The sequence below is a fragment of the Frankliniella occidentalis genome, unplaced genomic scaffold (assembly GCF_000697945.3).
Source record: "Frankliniella occidentalis isolate FOCC.00 unplaced genomic scaffold, Focc_3.1 Scaffold8, whole genome shotgun sequence".
NCBI classification, from domain to species: Eukaryota; Metazoa; Arthropoda; class Insecta; order Thysanoptera; family Thripidae; genus Frankliniella; species Frankliniella occidentalis.
Genome location: NW_026267138.1, coordinates 2578342 through 2586263, shown reverse-complemented (window position 1 = coordinate 2586263; position 7922 = coordinate 2578342).

Below are 7922 nucleotides of genomic sequence, written 5' to 3'. Positions count from 1 at the left end.
GACAGGGACTTCTGAATATTCGCTGGCAGTCAGTTGAGAAGGGTCAGTTTGCAGATCCACCTGTGAAAACCATACAAAAATCAATTAGTTTGATGTATTAAAAATGTTTTTTTTTTCATCTTTCTTCTGTCAAACGTCGACATTCACGTGGTGCCTGTTGGTTTCTGTGGGCTGGGCTGCCGGAAAGGTTGAGGGCACGTGAAGTTGTTCCATCGCCGTCCCAAATCTAAATGACGCAGGTTTGGTAAGGTGAAAGCTAGTGAAATTAGAATATAAAATAGCACGTGGGTCGAGGGGTGTAGTGGCGGGGGAGCTGCCACTTCCCCGCTAGCCAGCTGCGCCTGCAACCCCTGCAGCCAGTGCATAGGCAACCCAACGTACTGGCACCCGGCCTGGACACCTGGTACCCTTTTCACAGTATGCGCCAGCAAACGGATGCGTCAAAGGCACTTGGGCTGACTGTTCGATAGATACTGCTGCCGTGCGTCCAGAGAGATGGTCCTGACAGGAGTTTTAGTGAATTCATTATTTAATTTGCGTTTGTGTTAAATGAAATGCGTGGGTTGGGGTCTTCACCTAGTGTCTATAAATGGCGTTTCCCATGGTCAAATAATCTACCGACGGCAAATGCATCATATCCAAAGGCTTTGATGCCTATGCGACCCTCCTCTAATGGGTTCTGATTCTGTCGAATCCTTTGGCATGGCGAGTGGAGTGCGCGCTGCGCGCAGTGCTGCATCCAATTCTACAAGTAAATGGGAATTGGATCGGCGCGGCGGGACAGGGAGCCGCGCCCGCGGGGCGAGTGAGGGAAAGCGATTCCGGACGGCCGTGATTCGACTGGAGGTGATGCTCTGCAGTTGGCATGGACTTGAGTGCGAGATACACAGACACTCGGAATGTTAATCAAAATTTGTTAATGACGAAGCCTTTCCTGAAAACTCTCATGGATTGGAACGGTTGCTTTTTCTTTCGGCGGAAGTGGACGGGAAAGTAGAGTCAGTGTGCGGGGGTTCAAGTGGGGGGCCGAGAAATATGACCACGTTCGGTATTATTGCAACATGCCAGTCTGACGGCTGGGTTCGGCGCGTGGCATCCTGACACGCTAAGTCGCTGTAAATTCGTGATGAGGGTCCATCTAACTTTGGCGAGCTAGTAGTGGGTTCAGACCTGTGGTCGGCGACTGGGGGGTTTCGGAGGGTAGCGAGGCACGGCTGGTGGAGCGTACCCATGCACTTTCCTGCCTCCAGTTCCAATCTTGCAGCATGGCAGCGTTCAAATTTGTTACAGGATCCCGAGTAAAATCAATCGAGTCGCCATCGTTATTAGAAGCTCCATTTGACTTGAAACACCCTTTAGCTAGCAGATGCAGGCCTGACCCCACACACGTCGCGAGGCACACCGGCCGTTCCATGAGGGAAGCACTTACTTGACGTTTCAAAACTTGCCGACGGAGATGTTTAACGAGTCAATAGAGAAGGCGTTCGTTAGAGCTCGCAGTGCAGGCGCCCGTGACACGAGCGCTGAGCGCGGAAACGAGTTTGGGGACCGACCTCGGGTTTCTCCGTGCGGAAGTTAGCCAGTTGGTGGTATATGAGGGGGGAGAAGGTGGAGGGGGAGGGAGAAAAAAAAATGATTCAGTCACACTTCACCTTTGCCAAGAAAAAATATACACATTGTGTTCGGATTCAATAAGGTAAAATAATTAAGTTCAGTAATGAATGAAGACTCCCACACTCCCACATTAGACGATACAGCTAGAACAAAAACGGGAGCGAAAAGCCAAAGCGGATGTCACGAAGAGAATGCTTTCAATGTGACCTGGGTCTCGTTTCCAGCAGAAAGCGAGAGATCTGAAAATCGGAATAGAATTGTTGTAATCCCACGCACCCCATACCTCCTCTCCTCCACCAACCAATTAAAAGTCCCATACGTCCCACCCTAACACGAAGGCCAACACGGAAGTCTACAGGGGGCCTCGCGCTCGCGGTGGCTTCCGCTGTATTTGACGCGCTTTCGCACACAGCATAAGCAGAGACTAAGCGCGGTGTGGCGCGGGAGGGGGCGGCCACGTCGTACGTGCAATTAAGACAAAAGTTGGCTCGCTGCAGTGGCGCTGGCAGGGACCCCTTGTTGCATGAAATTATTATTTGCCGTCTCCAGCGCCCCCACGTACCGTTCCCTCCTTCCATCCCGAGCTTCATACCGCGACGCCCTGTTAGGCTCATTTCATGCCTCCCTGAGTTCGTAGCAAATGTGGTGGCCTCCAGGAAATATCACGATGGGGCGCAGTGAATTTGACTTCTAACTCCGACAATTTTATCAGAGAGCCAACCAAAAAAACAGGGCAGGGGAATAAATTCTGCAATAGTCGAACAAAAATATTTACTTGCGAGGAGGGAGGCAAACAAAGTCTTCGGACTTCTTCCGGCAATTTCGAGATATCCTCACCTACGCGGCGCATTCCGAAGCCACAATCCCAGGAAAGGGGTGAGGAAAATGAGAGCGCGTCGGAACAGAAGAGAGGGTAGGGGGGCGCGAAAGCGACGGAGAATGAGAGGGTGGGGGGCAGCAAGGATAACGGAATGACGCGTCTTTTTGCCAGGACTTGGCTTGGCGCGCCGAGGGCACGAGGAAATAATCTGGATTCGAGCGGAGGACGGTCGGAGGGGACGGCTAGTGGCGGCAAAAGGGCAAGGGATTCCGGCTCACTTTCAACTTCATCATCACTCTCCCCTTTGTCAACACGCGGACCCGGACCCGACCGGCTTTCGATAATTTTCCCCGCAAGGCCGCGATGACAGGGGCCTTCACTCTAGAACCGAGCGCTCCTCGACCGACCGCACTCTCACTGCCAAATACCTGCCCAGCCGTCCGCCTGGCCTGCGGATAATGACGCCTTCTCTCTCTCTCTCTCCCTCTCTCTCTCTCTCTCTCCCTCTCCCTCTCCCTTTAATCTGCACGGTTTAATCCTCTACCCCGGTGGACGCCACAAACGTCATATTAGCGAGGGGCGCGTTTAATGGCGCAAAAATAAAGGTAATGCTGTGTGAAAGGTGATCAATGCGAGCGTTCCAATGGCAAGCTTGCAGACCCTTTCCGACAAAAACGTATAGGAGCACTTTAAACGGAGCGGCGCCTTTTCGTTTTAGTTGGGTAAGTTGTTGTTGAGGGTTGAGGTGATAGTGTGATATTCATACCCTCGATTCTCTTAACAGTTCGAAAGGTTCTGGCATAGCCACCTCCTCCGAAGTATCCAGCCCACACCCCAACAAAAATACACACTTTTCTGCTTTGGACAACCCGATTCGCCCCCCAGGTCTCCCTGCTCCCCCTTTTCGCGCTCGCGCAGGTGTACAACAAGGGCAGGCGGTCCGGGACGCACACATCCCATTGGAGAACATCTCGTCATAAAGAGAGATTGTCGTCGTGCCGGCATCTGGTGGCGGGGCGCGGGGCGGGGCGTGGGTAGGAACCAGGAGGGGCCATACAGTCCCCCCTCCCCAAGCTCCACGGTCTGAAGAGGAACATGGATCATGACACACATCTAGAGCCCCACCACCCCGATATCGGTATATGGCTCCGGCGGAGTGAGATGTACTCAACCGCTCGAGGGGATCCATCTGTCGGACGGATCGCCTCGGGGGCGGGAGCGTGGCATGGCGGGGTGGGGGGTTTGGGAGGTGGCGTGGCGCCCACGACGCACCTCGGCTGGACTATTCGACCCATCTTAGTTGCCATCCAAGTAGGGTCAGGTCGGGGAAAAATGAGACACCTAAATTGGGGAAGAATGATACATTCGCTTTTCTCGATTGGTGTGCATGCTTTTTGACCTCATTCATTGTGTTTGAGTCGGTTTGAGCGAGGGGGCCACCACTCGCGTAATCCTGTGTACAGGTGAGGGTGTAATCCCTATGTAATCCGTATGTATTCCGTGTAATACTTGACCAAATTTTAAACTATTATCACTAAATTTAACCCTATTGTCCAAATTTAATGGTTTTAGAGCCATAATTTCAACAAAATTCATGTGTAATCCCTCAAAATTCACGTGTAATCCCTGTAATCACGTAATCCTGTGTACATCCTAAATTGAAGTGGGGGCCCCCTCGGGTTTGAGTGCTTATAACTTATCTTTTAACATTCGACTTCAATTATTAACCGGCTTTCGGGGAGTTAAATTGCTTGTTCTCGTCACGAAACATACCGAATGGGAAGCCTGTCCGACCGCCAACACGCAAGGCCTCTTAAACTTTTCTTCGCGGGGGTGTCATACTTTCAGTACTGCATCCGTAAGTGTTCGAGTTCGTTGGAAAGCTGGGACTTCAGCGGATCCGTAAAGCTCTATAACTTCCCTGAACTATAATTTTTCTGTCAGTACGCCTACCCGTACAAAAATAAAGATCACTTTATTTTTGTACGGGTAACCATTAGTGCGCGGGGAAAAATGAGGCACTTGCTTGGGGAAGAAAGATACACCCAGTCCCATTGACTTTGAATGGGTAGCCAATGCGGGGGAAAATGAGACAAAATATGAAGTGGCGCTGTCTCGTTTTCCCCCAAGGAGGGTCCCAATCTTATTTGCTGGGGTTATGTTTCGTCGACGAGACGCAGAAGGACTTATCAAAATAACAATTTAATAGCTGGAAAAGACATAAGTTCTCGAAATGTCTCATTTTTCCCCTACCTGGCCCTTTCATGACGATGCCGATTGGCCGATTACGTAATGCGGCGTTACTAGCAAACCCTTTTCATTTGCTACATCAAAAAAACAAAAATCTCCGATCGTCTGCATCTGGGTGACTGATAGAGGCACCAAATGTTAATCCAGACCATTCAAATTGGAGCGAAAGCAATATACAATGTGGGACCAAGTAGCCCCCAAACAGTAAATCGTAAATCGTAGTTATTAAATGTGGATATAGTTGGATCACGTTGGAATATTCACACAGCAGTTGAGTCCTATTTGGCTACGGCACGCACACGTATACGCACACGTATACGCACACGCACACACCTTGTAATGGGATACCGGCCTAATTTGGCCAAGCCGGGGTGGGTCTGCCCTGCCTGGCCCTCGGCCTGGCCCCGCCGCTGGCCCCGGTGGCCATGTTCCAGCGTCAGCAGCAGCTCCCACCGCAGCGCACCGGCCGACATCTATATTTGATGGCTGGCGTCATGAAGGGCCTGATTGTGTTATCAACTTGGCTCGCTGCTGAGCAAGGGCCTTCAACTCCCTTTCACCCTCACACGCGCACACACTCACACACTCACACACACACGTGGGCGAACACACACGCACACACTCACGAACCAGGCTTTGGAAGTAGCCCCTAGTGGGGATTCTTTTTAGAATGTTTGCGAGTAATTAAGGGGCCGTTCACAAATTACGTCACGCAAATTTCGGGCGGTTTTGACTCCCCCCCTCCCCCACGTCACGCGGCTAACCTAACCTTCTTATGCTTTCAGGATAGGACCGTCACGCGGGCAGTGACCCCCTCCCCCCCGTCAGATGCGTGACGTAATTTGTGAACGGCCCCTAAGGTGCACGGAACGAGGGACGATGAGGTTGGTTGGGCAGGTGCACGGAAAAAAAAATAGGAGTGTTCGTTGATCGAGCCAGCAACCGTACCTGAGTTCGGGTAGCAAAATATATTAACTACAACCAAATCTCCGTAAAGGGATAGAACCAGAACATTGGTAAAGTGGTGCAAAAAGTGAGCTAAATACGTCGCTTTCGGAGACGTGCCACACGTCGTATTTTGTCTCGGAATTCCTGAGCTATACAATGGCCGTTTGGGCAAAATTGGCGCTAAACCGTAGTTTTGTGAGGAATTCATCAGCGTTGGACTGTATCACACTTGAGTTTCCAGAGTAATTCTTTCACTACTTTTCTCTGAAACCTGCAGGAAACACTTTCGATGCATTTCCTGTGCGCGCAAAGTGCACTACCGGTAGCGGTGAGAGGGAACGGAGCGCGAGATGGTGCGAGAGGAGGATTCAAAAGCACATATGACGGCAGCCAGCAGAACTACTCCGGGCCGTCAGGAGTCGTGAAATGACATTCCGAGAGGAGCGGACGGTGCTTGGGTGGCGTAGCGTGGCGGGACCGAGTCTGGCGAGTGCTGGGACCCACCAAGTATGAGGAAAAAGGCGCCTCCGTGCGGGTGGGCTGCGCCAAGGCTGCTCGTGGAGGGACATCCTGACCAAACGACCGTCGGCTCCGGGCCAGACCAGGCCAGACGGCCCCTGTGGCTTGTAACGAGCGGATCATGCACCTCCTTAGTATTCGCAACTCGTGTGTGGCGACCGCCCCCTGCCGTCCTGGCCAGCTCCCCTAGATCTACCCTTAGCTCGCGACATTGCGTCAGAGCGTTGAAAAAAATGATCGTAATATTTGTACTGTTGTGTTTTGTTGAACCCGCCGTTCATATTTTCTCGAAAATTAAACGCGTTTAACCGTACGAGCGATTACTTAAAACGGGGGCTGATAGCACTCCAACTTTCTAAGTAACTTTTACCGTGAACTCCGCCGATGTCATGCCGGTATTTTGCCGAGCCGTACCATAGGTCAAATCAGAAAACTTCGCCCCGTTAACTCGATTGACTCCAACGAGGTCCAACCGAGTGTTACAAGGGTGCGCTCTTTCCCCGCACTGTAGACGCGCCGCTGCTGGCGCCGGTGTTGGAGCTAACGCGACACACGCGGCCCCACGCACCCGCGCACGCAGCCTGCAGCTCAGCCCGCCGATAGCGCCGCCCATCCGATAACAGCCGTACCCAGCCAGACACAGGGCCCGCCTCTCACGCACAGCTTGCACGGCCCTCATTCAAAGGGACCTCTTTCAGCAAACAACACAAACCTGGGCTCCGATTGATTTCCGCGTTAGCAGGCCGAAACCATTGTTTCGAGAGTAGCGATGAATAGGGACGCCACTGAGAGAGGGAGAGCGAGAGTGAGAGAGAGGGGGGGGGGTGGATGTGGATATACTCGCTTCCACCACGCGTCCACGGGTAGAGCAGTTACACTTCTCGGCTATGATGCAGCCGAGCCGCAATCGCTGCTGGAGTGTAGGTAGGGTGAGAGGGGCGTGGCGTGTGCCCCGGATGGCGGGCGGCCTGTAGGGCCATCAAACGGCACCATATGGATGAGGCACCCACTGAAATTTGTTAAGTTGGGCCGGGAGAAGAAGGGGGGGGGAGATAAAGAAGGGGGCTCAGAGGGGCAGCGGGGGGTGGGGGGAGCCTTGCTCAAACACAAGCACGCACGGACGCACCCCCGCCCCTCACTCTAAAACGCACGACACACACCCACACACACACACACACAAGCGTGCGCGGATTATTGCTCTCACCGATCCGCCAGCGAACACGGCCGCGCCGCCGCCGAAACCCGAAACTCGTTGGGGAAATTGCTAACAGAGAACAGCGAGTGGAGATGTGAAGATTACGACGTAAGTCGGGGGCATAGAGAGATCACTGGAAAAGCAAGGATGATAAGTCATACCTTCAAAAGGAGGCGCTTTACTAACCCTACACTAGTACTAAGTACACCGTTGGGTTGGGTTTGCAGTGAATTCCTTCGCATCTCCTCTTACTTGTTAGCGGCGTGACCATGCGAGCAATAAACAATAAACGCTACTCGGTTCTCACCACCAAATCCGGTGTACATCCACCCTGACAACGTACGATAATCTTCCGCAATCTCTAGGCAACCGGAACCGAAAGCAATGGTTTTTGCTAACTTTGAGGGCGCAAGTCGCGCGTTTTGCCTAGTTACAGTCGTTTTATTCCCATAAAAGAAAACATTCGTCTAGCAATCTGGCAATCTTGACAATCTGGAGTACACTCCACAAGGGGGTTGAGGCCTCATCAGCTCAGATCTAGTTAAGCTTTCAACAGTCTCAAGAAATACTTAACCC